The sequence below is a fragment of the Protopterus annectens genome, chromosome 3.part1 (genome assembly GCF_019279795.1).
Source record: "Protopterus annectens isolate FY-2018-M chromosome 3.part1, PAN1.0, whole genome shotgun sequence".
Classification (NCBI taxonomy): Eukaryota; Metazoa; Chordata; order Ceratodontiformes; family Protopteridae; genus Protopterus; species Protopterus annectens.
In genome coordinates, this window is record NC_056732.1 from 742607921 (window position 1) to 742620262 (window position 12342).

Here is a 12342-nt window from a genome sequence, read left to right on the forward strand (position 1 = left end):
GGAACAGTACAGCGGCACAGTGACCTCTGTTGATGTTGATGTGAATCCTTTCATGATACGGTGTCCAGTATTGACAATCTTCATAGCCACATTGGCATTGTGGGTGTCACATGACAGATTAATGTCGACCTGTGTCCCTAGATCCCTGATTACTCCTTGCATACATAATGGTTTGACACCTATGTGGTAATTTGTGTGTACCTTGTCTGGTATTTGGTGGGACATTCATACTGTCCAATGTCTTCGGATGTCTGGGTGGAGTTCTTGTGTGTGAGAGTGTGGTCTGTCGCATGCTTCAGACTGTACAGCAGTTTTGACTACAGTTATGTGCACATGGGTGGTCTCTGCTGCTTTGTGCATTGTCAGTTACCTGGCAATATGGGTGTCTGTGCTGCATATGGATACTCCCCCTCCTTTGATGTTTTGGTGCAGGTGTTGGGGCCATAACACATGATATGTGGTATAACCTAGTAGTGCTGGTGTGCTATCACTAGGCTTGCAGCAGGCTTCTGTCACTGCACAGACATCAATGTTCCCCATAATGGGAAGTGCCTCAGGGGCATGCATATTGCAGTTTACACATCTGGCATTGGTCAGCATTACCCTTATGTTTCCTACCACTTATGTTTTCTAGGGTGGTGGGTAGTCTTTTTGGCCTTGCCTACATACGGCTCTATGGAGGCGGCAAAGGCCTTATCCAGTATCCAGATGCACATGGGTAACAGCTGCAAGCCATCCCTGGAAGAGCAGCATGGCTTGTCATGCTTGACATCTCAAGCAGACAGACGTTAGACCCTCTTGGACTGACAGCTGTAACTGTGCCAGCTGTTAAACATGAGCATTCTGTGTTTGTACTGTGGCATCATTCTTGGTGAGGGTTGGATGCTGCACACAGCCAGTGTCATACCGCCCTGGGGTACATACTCAGAGGGACCATCCATGTCTCTTTTGATGTTGACCAGGGAGGTACATCTCAGGTAATTCACTCCAGCATGGACATTGAGTGCATCATATTTCTGCTTGCTTTGGGGTGACCTGCGTACTTGTGTTATGTGGCATTTTGTGGCAGCCTACAGGCAGCTTACTCTACCCTTTCCCTTGTTCAGTCTGGTGAGTGGGACAGCAGTGTGTCTGCCTATACAGACACCTATTATGACTGTATCAGGCATGTTGTTTCTCCTTCTGGCCTGTAACTGTTTGGCACACCAGCTTTGCGTACTATTCGTTGCATGTGCTAAGTTTGAAGGTTGTGGTTGCTCGTGATCTGCTTTGGAGGCTTCTGTTGGTGTGGTGTGTTTGTAATTAAGGCCTCCAGGAATATTTGTCTGTGTTTATGTGTTTGGTTTACAGTTGTGGTAGGTCTATGTGGGACTGGGATTGTGGTGTATGTGGTTACCTTCTCCTCCTGACTAGTTTTGACAGTACTGGGTTGGTGGAGCTCAACCTCTGGTTTGGATACATGGATGCATCTTTCACATATATTTGTATTTATTGGGGGGTGTTGTGGTTGTCTGTGTACTTGGGACTGGTGTCACATTGCCTCTGGATTCACAGATTCTACTTGTTGTGGCTGGACTTAGCGGATTGTATGTGTGGACATATGTTATTGCCATACTACTGGTCAGTGATTACTTCCCTTTTTATGTTTGCTCTATCATGTGGTAGCTTCCTCATTCTCTTGCATGGTTTGGTAATGGCTGGAGTCCAGCATGCCAGATGCCTGCGTGTATGGCATTGTGTGTTGTTGTTATTTGTGATTGCATACTCCAAGCATTCCTGGCTGTGTTCATGGAATGCCTGTATAACATGTTCTGTGGTGTGTCCCATATTCTGCACTTGCACAGGGCCTTTTGTGGATTCAACATCGGTTTTGAGGGCTGCAACCTATGCTTTACACATGTTTTTCACTGTGGTATTCTGGCCAGGGACTGGGGTCAGGATGTGTATATCCAGTGTGATTACTCTATGGTCTGGTCTTACCAGTGAGGGGTACACTTCTCATCTTGCCATCCAGTACACATGTTGCTGATTATCATATCCAGTATGCTTACCCCTCTTGTGGGAGTGGTACATTGTTCCTGGACATTTTGGTTTATGGAATCCGGGTAATTTTCTCCTACTGTGTTGGTGCTAGTATAATGCTCCCGGTGTATGTCTGGGTATTTTCAGTCAAACAATATAATATGGTTTGGGGGGCTTGATATATTCATGTATTCTAACATAGGCCAGGTGCAGTTCCTGGTATTAGGAAAGTAGTCTGCAGCAGGCTATATACTGGGAGGTAGTTTTAGCCATTGGTATTTGACCATGGCTAATCCATGCTGCTTCTTGTTCTGGTACCAACATGGGGGTGTGGTTATCCTTGCCATTTCTTGCTAGTCACCCTCCTTTTGTAGCTTGTTCCATGTTTTGCGGCTGTACAGCACAGTATGAGGTGTGACCTGGTAGTGTTAGGGTGCTGATGTGAGCCTTGACCCAGTTCTCTATTACAGGACTGGTATCTACATTCTCCATACTGTGTGCATTTACACTGCACACATCTTGCTGTTTATACATCTGTCATTGGGTAGCATTACATCTAGTTCCTATCCCTTGTAGAACCTATGAAGGTGGGTTTGTGTTTTGAGACTTACCTATTCAGGGCATGCTGTGGGTACTGACAGCCTTTGCCAGTATCCATGGGGCATGGCATGATTGGTGCACACCACCCCTAGCAGGTGGTGCATCATGTCAAGCTCCGCATGTCTTCCCAGCCTGAAACACATTGGCTCACCTTTGACTAACTGCATTACTTAAGCCAGTTATTGCACTTGATCATCCCATTGTCATTTTGTGGCTTCATGCTTGGTGAGGGTGGATGTTAGTCAGGGTGCTCAGGTGTGCATATAGTACATGGTGTTACATTACTTAACACATGGCATTCATGCCTCAGGTGGTGCTGCAGGGCTGCCTCTGTCGGATGCGCATATTACACTTCCCTGTACATGTTTGTGAGCAGGTCATGTCATTTTAGGCATCCATGTTATTATTTGAGTGAGTCAGAGGGGTATCATTTCCAGGGTTCCTACTGAGCCAGTGTATGTGCTATGTGTTGCCTCTTTGCCAAGGCCAGGGCATACTGGGCATGCCTCCTTCTGCCTACTGGGGCAGGCTTAGGTTGTTCCTCCTCCGAGTCACGCTCTGCCTGTGATGGCCTTGGCAATGGTGGGGGGCTGTTTGGCCCGGCCCTATGCTGGTCCCGTTGCAGCTGTTTTTGCAAGATCATATTATGTAGCATAGCACATACCATGACAATTTGGGTACATGTAGTTGGTGTGTACTGCAAGGCTCCACCAGATGTGTCCAGACACCGGAACCGTGACTTGAGCAGCCCAAACACAGGCTCTATTACATTACGTGTTTGTGCGTGTGCCTCATTATGGCGTTCCTGTTCAGGTGTGTGTGCGTTTCTGATGGATGTCATCAGCCACGGCTCCAGTGCATAACCTGCATCCCCCATTAGGTGTCCGTGTGGGATGTCCCCATTGGCAAATGTCTGGTACAGCTGCGTCAAATGCCAGATGTGGGAATCGTGGTAACTCCCAGGGCAGCCAGCACAGACATTCATTATTATGCCCTGGGCATCACACATGACCTGGCAGTTGATGGAGGGGAAGCCCTTGCAGTTAGTGTAGGCCCTACCCCGCTCACCGACTGGTGCTTTGATGCGTATGTGTGTGCAGTCTATTGCACCCAGTACCTCAGGGTATTCCGCTATTTGCTGGAAGAGATGCATTTTGCTGGCCAATACCTCACGGGCATTGGGGAAATATACATGATCACCGACATGTGCTGACATGCCATCCAGGAACTGGTGCAGTACCCTGGAGGCTGATGCCTGTGATATCCCCATCATATCACCAGTTGGTCTCTGGAAGGTACCTGTTGCTAGTATTCTTAGGCCAACACATACCTTGGTTTCCACTGGGATGGGTTCCCCTCTGTTGGTTCTGTGTGTGAGGCGTGGCCTGCACAGCTCAACAATTTAATGCAGGAGCTCTCTGTCCACTATATAGCGCTCTACTATCTCCAGCTCATGTAACCCGTGGTAGGTGACCCTGGGCCTGTACACTCTTCTCCGTCTCCTCACTGTGCATTGTCTGGCACCATCTGCATTGTCACCATCCTCAGCAAGTCACCTATGTCTCATTATGACAGCTATGGCAGCCCCTAACATTTCTGCTCTGAGTTCAGCTTTTTCAGTTTTCACTTCTATTAGCTTACTCCTGTCTTGCAGTGTCTCTTAAGGGAAACATCCTGCACTACTGTTTGCAGAGTTTTAAGTGCTGGGCTAAGCTACTATTCTGCCTGTGTAATTGCCTGCTTCTAATTGTTTTCACCTGTTAGCTTCAGCAGTAATCCCTGCTAGCTTCCTCTTAATTCTGTTGCTTCCTTTTTCCTCTCTGTTTCCTCAGGGGGGAGCAACGTGCATACCATCAGAAACACGCTCACAGTGGCTTACACGCGCGCACACGTGCTTACACGGTTCAGAATCTACTTATTCAGGTTAAAACGCGTGTACACCCACGCAAACACTGTTACACGTCTGCCAACAGCCTGCAACATACTCAGCCTGTCCTACACACGCGCACACCCGCGCAAACAGTGTTAAACATCTCCCAACACGCTCCCACATGCTCAGTCTGCCTTACACGTGCGCACACTGCCCTACTCACGCTTCATGGCACGCACACGTGCGCATGAATGCCCAGCAAGAAACTTTGGTGTAGGTAACAGTGTACACATTCCATTTCTTGACTTTCCATGACTTATCTAGTGGCACACCTCTTTCCATGATCTGTGCCTGTCACTGGCCTCCAATGAACTGCATTTCTTTCTACCATTCCCCCCCTGTGATGTCACCTATCTCCTACTGTATTCCTCCCCTTATGTATCTCTTACACTACTCAGACTGTGCTCATTTGCTATGTGACTGTGAGATTCAGTATCCTAACCCTCATTTACATGAGATTGCCTACTAATGCTTAGTTACATGTCTTAGACTCAGCTTCACCCCTTAGCAACCACTACACGGTGGCCATATTGTTTTTGGTCTGCTGGTCCCTGCATTGTCATTCCATGTATTGCATGAAACCCACATTTGTGGGTTTATAACCTTCATTTTCATGTTTTATACAGCGCAGCCCGTTTGCGCGGGGCTGCGCTGGGTTTAAACATCAGCGATCGCCGAAAAAAAAAATTTATATTTTTATTATTTTGGCATCGGGTTATATTACCAATGGCCACATATTTGGCCATTGGCACACTGCCTGAGTCATATGCACCCTTTTTTGGAGCTGACATGGCTCCGTTGTGGAATTTCAGAAACGTACTCAGTTTTTCTGCAGCTAAAACGTCTCTTACACGGACTGGTTTCTGCTTCGTGGATCGCTAATATACCTCATTTGCATACCTTTCGGATGCAAGTGAGGTATTTAGCATTTCCATGCCCAGTCCGTGTAAGAGACGTTTTAGCTGGTCTCTTACACGGAGTTTAGGGCTGTTCCTGGATCGCGAGGCTTGCATGGAGTGTTGCATGTCTCTTACACTCCACGCAAGCCTTCGTGAATCCTGCCCATTGTTTCTTGTAGCAACCAACGTCGCTGGTCCAGCATACCTGCCTCCATCATACCTCCCCACACTCCAATGTAAATTAAAGTACACTGTATGTCTTTTACTTTTGCTTCCACTCCCATGATCCTTTGGGGCTTTTAAAATACTACTCTAGCATTCTGCACCATCTTTTTTCAGTTCAGACATTATCTGTCCCTTTGTATTCATCTCAGCAGTGTGCAGGAGCCAACTTTAAGGCTGTTCAGATATTCTTGCTCATGTTTTTTTACTTATGGCAATTTCACCTGTAAAGTATTCCTGAAGTAAAAGATACCTGGAACTATTATATCTTTAATGAATAGCTTAACTTGGATGCATACTTAAAGAAACTGCAGCTCAGCTGAGTGCGTTCTTTATCAGGTCAAGTTGCGTGTTAAAATAGACCCAGTAAATATTAAACGATCTAGAACTGATAGTAGATAACATACCTGCAAGAAGTATTACTCTAAATACATTGTACATTGTTATTAACTACCTTTCCTATGTCCTCTGTTGATATAACTGAGGGTAGCGCATTTCGGGATCCAGTGATTTGCATTGTTTGTACTTGTTATGATAGCAATATGATACCTTCGCATTCAAATTGTATTATTTATGTGACTCACTGGGGCTCATCTGGCCTTGTAGTGGAGATTTATACAGTTCTAAGTGTATGCACTACAGCTCATTTAAGTCTGTAGTGGACTTTCTAATAGCATTAAGTGAATGCATTAGAGCTTGTAAATGCTTTATAAATGTGGTAAAATAACTGTGCTAGATTAATGTTAGTTAGAATTTATGTGTTTTCAACTGATGGAGAAATATTGAATGCAACTTATTGAACTGCTCTTTTATTTCATGTTACTCTGTAACTCTATACAAAACTGCTGTTATTTCTTGTGCACTTCCTTAATCCTTACTCCTATCCTACGCAAAATATCTATCCTACTCCTCTCTCTCCTTAACTGTACATGTACTGGATATATTCACTGCCTCCCTTACAAAACTCAACACTTTCTTTCCTCTCCTTTCACTAGGTAATAAAGCCCAAGATTAAATTTTTTCCAGACCATCTACTACCTGCCCAGAATTAAGTCACACTAATCTTCTGGTAAAGGGACTGCACTCTCCAGTGTATGGCCAGCATAAAATCAATATATGTTTAAATCAATATATTGAAGCTTACCTTAAATTTTTTAATAAAGGCTGCCTGCACACCACTGGGACCCCCCCCCAACTCTTATTTCCACCATTAAAGTCCTGACAATATTTGTTTAACATAACCAAGCTGTATTCTGTCTACATTGTGCCTTGCCTAATCTATCAGTCTTGCAAGGTGTAACGCTTTATTTTTCTGAATATTTCTCTGTAGATTCTTACCCCCTCCACAGCCTACATGTCCAAACATTCCTGACTCACTCTGCTTACTTTAGGGTTTCACTTTGTGCTACTTTTCAACTTTTCTCCTCTTTAAGAGATTGTTTCTTGTGGTGACTGACGTCACTGGTCCAACCCGCTCTGTTCGCCCTTGCTACCATTGGGCTCATTCCGCTCCCCTTCCCTACCCACATTCCCACCGACCCCTGTATCAATTACCTTTATAGTTAACCATCCCTACCCCACCCCCTCTGCACTACAACTTCTTGTAAACCATGCCCAATCAGATCCTACCCCTCTTAACTTAACCTCTCTACACACTTTACCTCACACCACCCACCAGTACGCACTACTCCCATCTCCCCCTCCTCCAGCTTATTAATCCCACATACCTTCCTTCTATCAAACTATTACCACCCTCTCATGTACTCCTTACCCTCCAGTATGTTCCTCCTTCTCTTCACATCCTGTCTCCTTCTACTCCTATCTAACCTCACCTCATATCACAACCAGCTAAACCTACATTGCAACTCTTCCACCTCCCCTCACAACACTATTAACTCTGATAGCTACTACTCCTCTCCCATATCACCTGCACTCTTTTCCAGTACTGAATTCACTTTCCCCAAAATCAAATTGCCACCAAGGATCTCCTCACTTTACAAAATTAAACAGATGTTTCTCTCACCCTACCCGATTATATTATATCTCCTTCCCCTCACAACATCCTTCATCTCTCTGGTGACATTTACCCTAACCCTGGCCCACACTTCAACTCATTAACTACTACCAATACTTCACAAACACTCCCTGCAGGTACCTAGCCTTATCCCCAAGCATGTCTCCTTTTATTCTATCAATAGCCATAGCATTCTTAACAAGATAACTGAATTCCATTCCTGGATAGCCCAATACTCCCCCAACATAGTTACTCCCTCTGAAACATGGCTCAAACCACATAACACTGACAAATAATTTTTCTCCCCTGGTTACAACATTCTATGTCTTGACTGAACACATAAAAAGATGGAGGTGTTGCCATTATGTATTCAAACCTCCTAACCTTATCTCCCCTAACCAACCCTCCCCCTTCTTTTCACCCAGCTGAACTCACAATTGCCAACTGCAAACTCAACAACTAGAAAACCCTAAAAACCAAAAATTCACCAGTAGGACTAGTAGACACAAGTTTATTTTCCAGGTTAAGCGCTTTCATCAAAGTAAAATTGACTTCCTCAGAACAATATACAAACAGTCATGTGGATTTAAATATATTACACTGTCACAGGATAGGTGAGAAATCCCACCAGTCAAACAAAAGATCTCTTGAATAAATTAATACATTAAAGGCATACACTATAAACACTAAAAATACAATAAAATACATTTCTGTGAAGAAATTGTATAAAATTAAACCCTTTCTGCTCTTTCTTTTAAAGCAGGCAAAATAGATATAAAATCATTTAATCCTGGACACAGATTAGCTGCCAAACGAAGCTGCCACATCAGTTCCCTCTTGTTTAAAGTGTTTTTCCAGTTGCCACCCCTGAAGTTTATTTCAATGGTATCTAATATCCCAAACTTAAATCCAGAGAAATTAACACATATTTTACTCTGCCTAAATAAGGCATTGGTTTCTTTGGAATTCTTAATGTCATATAAGTGTTCATATATCCTGGACCTGAGAGCCCTCTCAGTTTTCCCAACATAAAACCCTAGGCAGGAATTACACTTTGCCAGATAAACTATTTTGCTAGTCTGACAATTACCTTTTTTGAAAAGCACTGTGTCCTGGTTGATATTATCAAGTTGCAAACATAGCAGCCGAAAATATATATCTACACTGTGTACAACAACCACAGGCTTTGGTGAATTCATTCATTTTTTCACTACTATTACTCATGTTACCCTCCAAGGTAAGTTTCAAGTTGCGGCCCACTTTAGTACAAAAAATAGGCTGTTCACCCACTCTTGTAAAATATTTGTCCTCAAGATGGGAAGTCATTCTAGAAATTCTGATTGCCTGTCCCTTGACAATACGTTTTTTCTGGTATAGTGGGTGGTGACTTTGGAAATGGAGGTAGGAATTACAAAAAGTTTTCTTTCTATACACCTTGGATCTAAAACAACACACATCTTTGATGATGGTGGTATCAAGATAGTGAATTTCTTTCTCATTACACTCATAGGTAAATTTCAAATAATGGGTAGTGACATTTAGGTATTCAGCAAAACCAGCAATGCTTTCCTTGGTACCCTTCCATAAAATAAAAATATTGTCCAGGTACCTGCTGTAAAACAAGAAATCCAAATGAAACCTACTTTCAAAAATAAACTCTTTCTCCCACCCTAATAAAACAAGGTTTGCAGAAACGGGGGCACAAGCTGCCCCCATAGCAACTCCTTTGGTTTGTTGGAAATATTGCCCTTCAAAAAATATATAGTTGTTATCTAAAATCAAGGCCATAATTTCACAAACAATGACTTCCCATCTTGAGGACGTGATTAAGGAATTCAGTGACCTGAGGAACATGTTTCTGGAGAGAGATTATCCACTAGAATTTGCAGAGGGTATTTTACAAGAGATTTTGAGAGAGTGGGGTTCTAAATATGAACCTCTACTAGGTAGAGGTATTTCTAAAAACCAAAAATTGTGAAACAACAGAGTTCTACTCATAACTTCTCCCAGGCATGTGTGGTGCAATATAGTACACATTATAATGACATCAGAAATATACTTTGTAAGAACTGGAACATTTATAGGGGTGATCCTAATATTTTACAAGCAGTGGGCGAACAGCCTATTTTTTGTACTAAAGTGGGCCGCAACTTGAAACTTACCTTGGAGGGTAACATGAATAATAGTAGTAGTGAAAAAATGAATGAATTCACCAAAGCCTGTGGTTGTTCTACACAGTGTAGATATATATTTTCAGCTGCTAGTTTGCAACTTGATAATATCAACCTGGACACAGTGTTTTTCAAAGAAAATAACTGTCAGACTAGCAAAATAGTTTATCTGGCAAAGTGTAATTCCTGCCCGGGGTTTTATGTTGGGAAAACTGAGAGGGCTCTCAGGTCCAGGATATATGAACACTTATATGATATTAAGAATTCCAAAGAAACTAATGCCTTATTTAGGCAGAGTAAAATATGTGTTAATTTCTCTGGATTTATGTTTGGGATATTAGATACCACTGAAATAAACCCCAGGGGTGGCAACTCGAAAAACACTTTAAACAAGAGGGAACTGATGTGGCAGCTTCGCTTGGCAGCTAATCTGTGTCCAGGATTAAATGATTTTATATCCATTTTGCTTGCTTTAAAAGAAAGAGTGGAAAAGGTTTAATTTTATACAATTTCTTCACAGAAATGTATTTTATTGTATTTTTAGTGTTTATAGTGTATGCCTTTAAGGTATTAATTTATTCAAGAGATCTTTTGTTTGACTGGTGGGATTTCTCACCTATGCTGTGACAGTGTAATATATTTAAATCCACATGACTGTTTGTATATTGTTCTGAGGAAGTCAATTTTACTTTGATGAAAGCGCTTAACCTGGAAAATAAACTTGTGTCTGCTAGTCCTACTGGTGAATTTGTGGTTTTTAGTTTTTATTTCCACCAGTTTGCTACAATTATTTGGAAGTAGAAAACTCTAACTATAGTCATCATCTACATATCTCCTGGAGAGAACATACCCTTATTAGAAAAGATTATCCAGTGGATGTCTGACAATATACCTAATAAAACCATAATACTAGGTGATGTTAGCATCAATTGGCTTCCCTCATCTCTAACTCACCCACCACCAGCATTAACCTATATGGCTACACCCAACTACTTTTTTCTCCCACTTTTCTTCACAAACCCAAAAATACCAGTTCTATCCTGGACTGGATTCTTGTCTCCAAGCCTAACCTCTATCATGACCCCAAACCCCTGCCAGAATCAATTAGTGACAACTTCCCTATATGCATCCAAAGATTCTCCACCCACCTCCCAAGACCTCATACATGTTGAATGCTGAAAGCTAACCAAATTCAACCCTGATACATTCAATAATTGTTTCACCACTATAGACTGGTCCTTCTCTCATCACTACCTCTTGATGAAGCTGTTCTTCAGTTCAATTCAATCTTCCTAAACACATTGGACTCCCATGCCCCTCCCAGAACTGTCAAAGTCAAATCATGGTGCTACCCCTGGCTCACCAACTCTACTCGGTCTCTTATCCAAAACAGAGATTCCACCTGGAAACTCTGGACTAAGACCAAATCCTGGAAACTCTGGACTAAGACCAAATCTCACACATTATCCGAAATATAAGGAACTCTGAAAACTAACCAAAATCAAATAAACACTGATAAAAAGAACTTCTACAACTCACCCCAAACTGCAGAACCCAGAAATCCCAAAACATTCTAGAACACTGTCAACCAAATTCTCCAACCAGGGAATCCTTCAACTCCCAAACCATGCCCCAATAACACACCCCAAGAAACTGCATCCATTTTAAATTCATACTTCATAGATACCATCAGCAAACTTATGCAAAATTCCAACCCAACAACCACTCACCTCCCACCAACCCCCTTCTGCCCATTCTCACTAAATCCCATCCCAGCCAGCTACATTAAAAAAGCTTCTCCTTAAACTTAAACTATGCTCTCCATCAGCCGACAACCTACCATCTCTCTTCTTAAAGGCGGCAGCTAACTCTATAGCATATCCTGTCTCCATCCTCATAAACCACTCAGTCAGTGAATCCACTGTCCCCACTCCCTGGAATATTTCCATACCATATCTGTCCACAAAAATGGAAATTCTGTTGATCTCTGCAATTATCAACCTATTGCCATACTATCTCCCCAATCTAAAATTGATGAGCACTGTGTTCATAAACAAATCTCAGCTTATTTCACTCAAAAAAACCTGATCACCCCTACCACGGTTTCCACCCCCATCATAGCACCACTACTTCACTCATTTCCTTTACTAACACCATCTCCCTAGCCAGAGATCATAATAAACTAGTGTCCTGCCTATTTTTACATCTCCCCAAAACTTTTGACACTGTTTCTCACTCCATCTTCCTCTCCAGACTTTCTCAACTAAACCTCTGTTTAGCAACTATCTCTTGGTTCAACAGCTACCTCACTGACAGACAGCAAGCTGTTAAATGGCTCTCTGCCTTATCTCCCTATCTCCCCATCAAAGTGGGCATCCCACAAGGCTCAGTTTTAGGCTCCCTTCTTTTTAATATCTTTACTAACCATCCTGTCCTCAGTCTTCCCTCATACAATACGCAGACAACTCTGCAATCATCTCCATT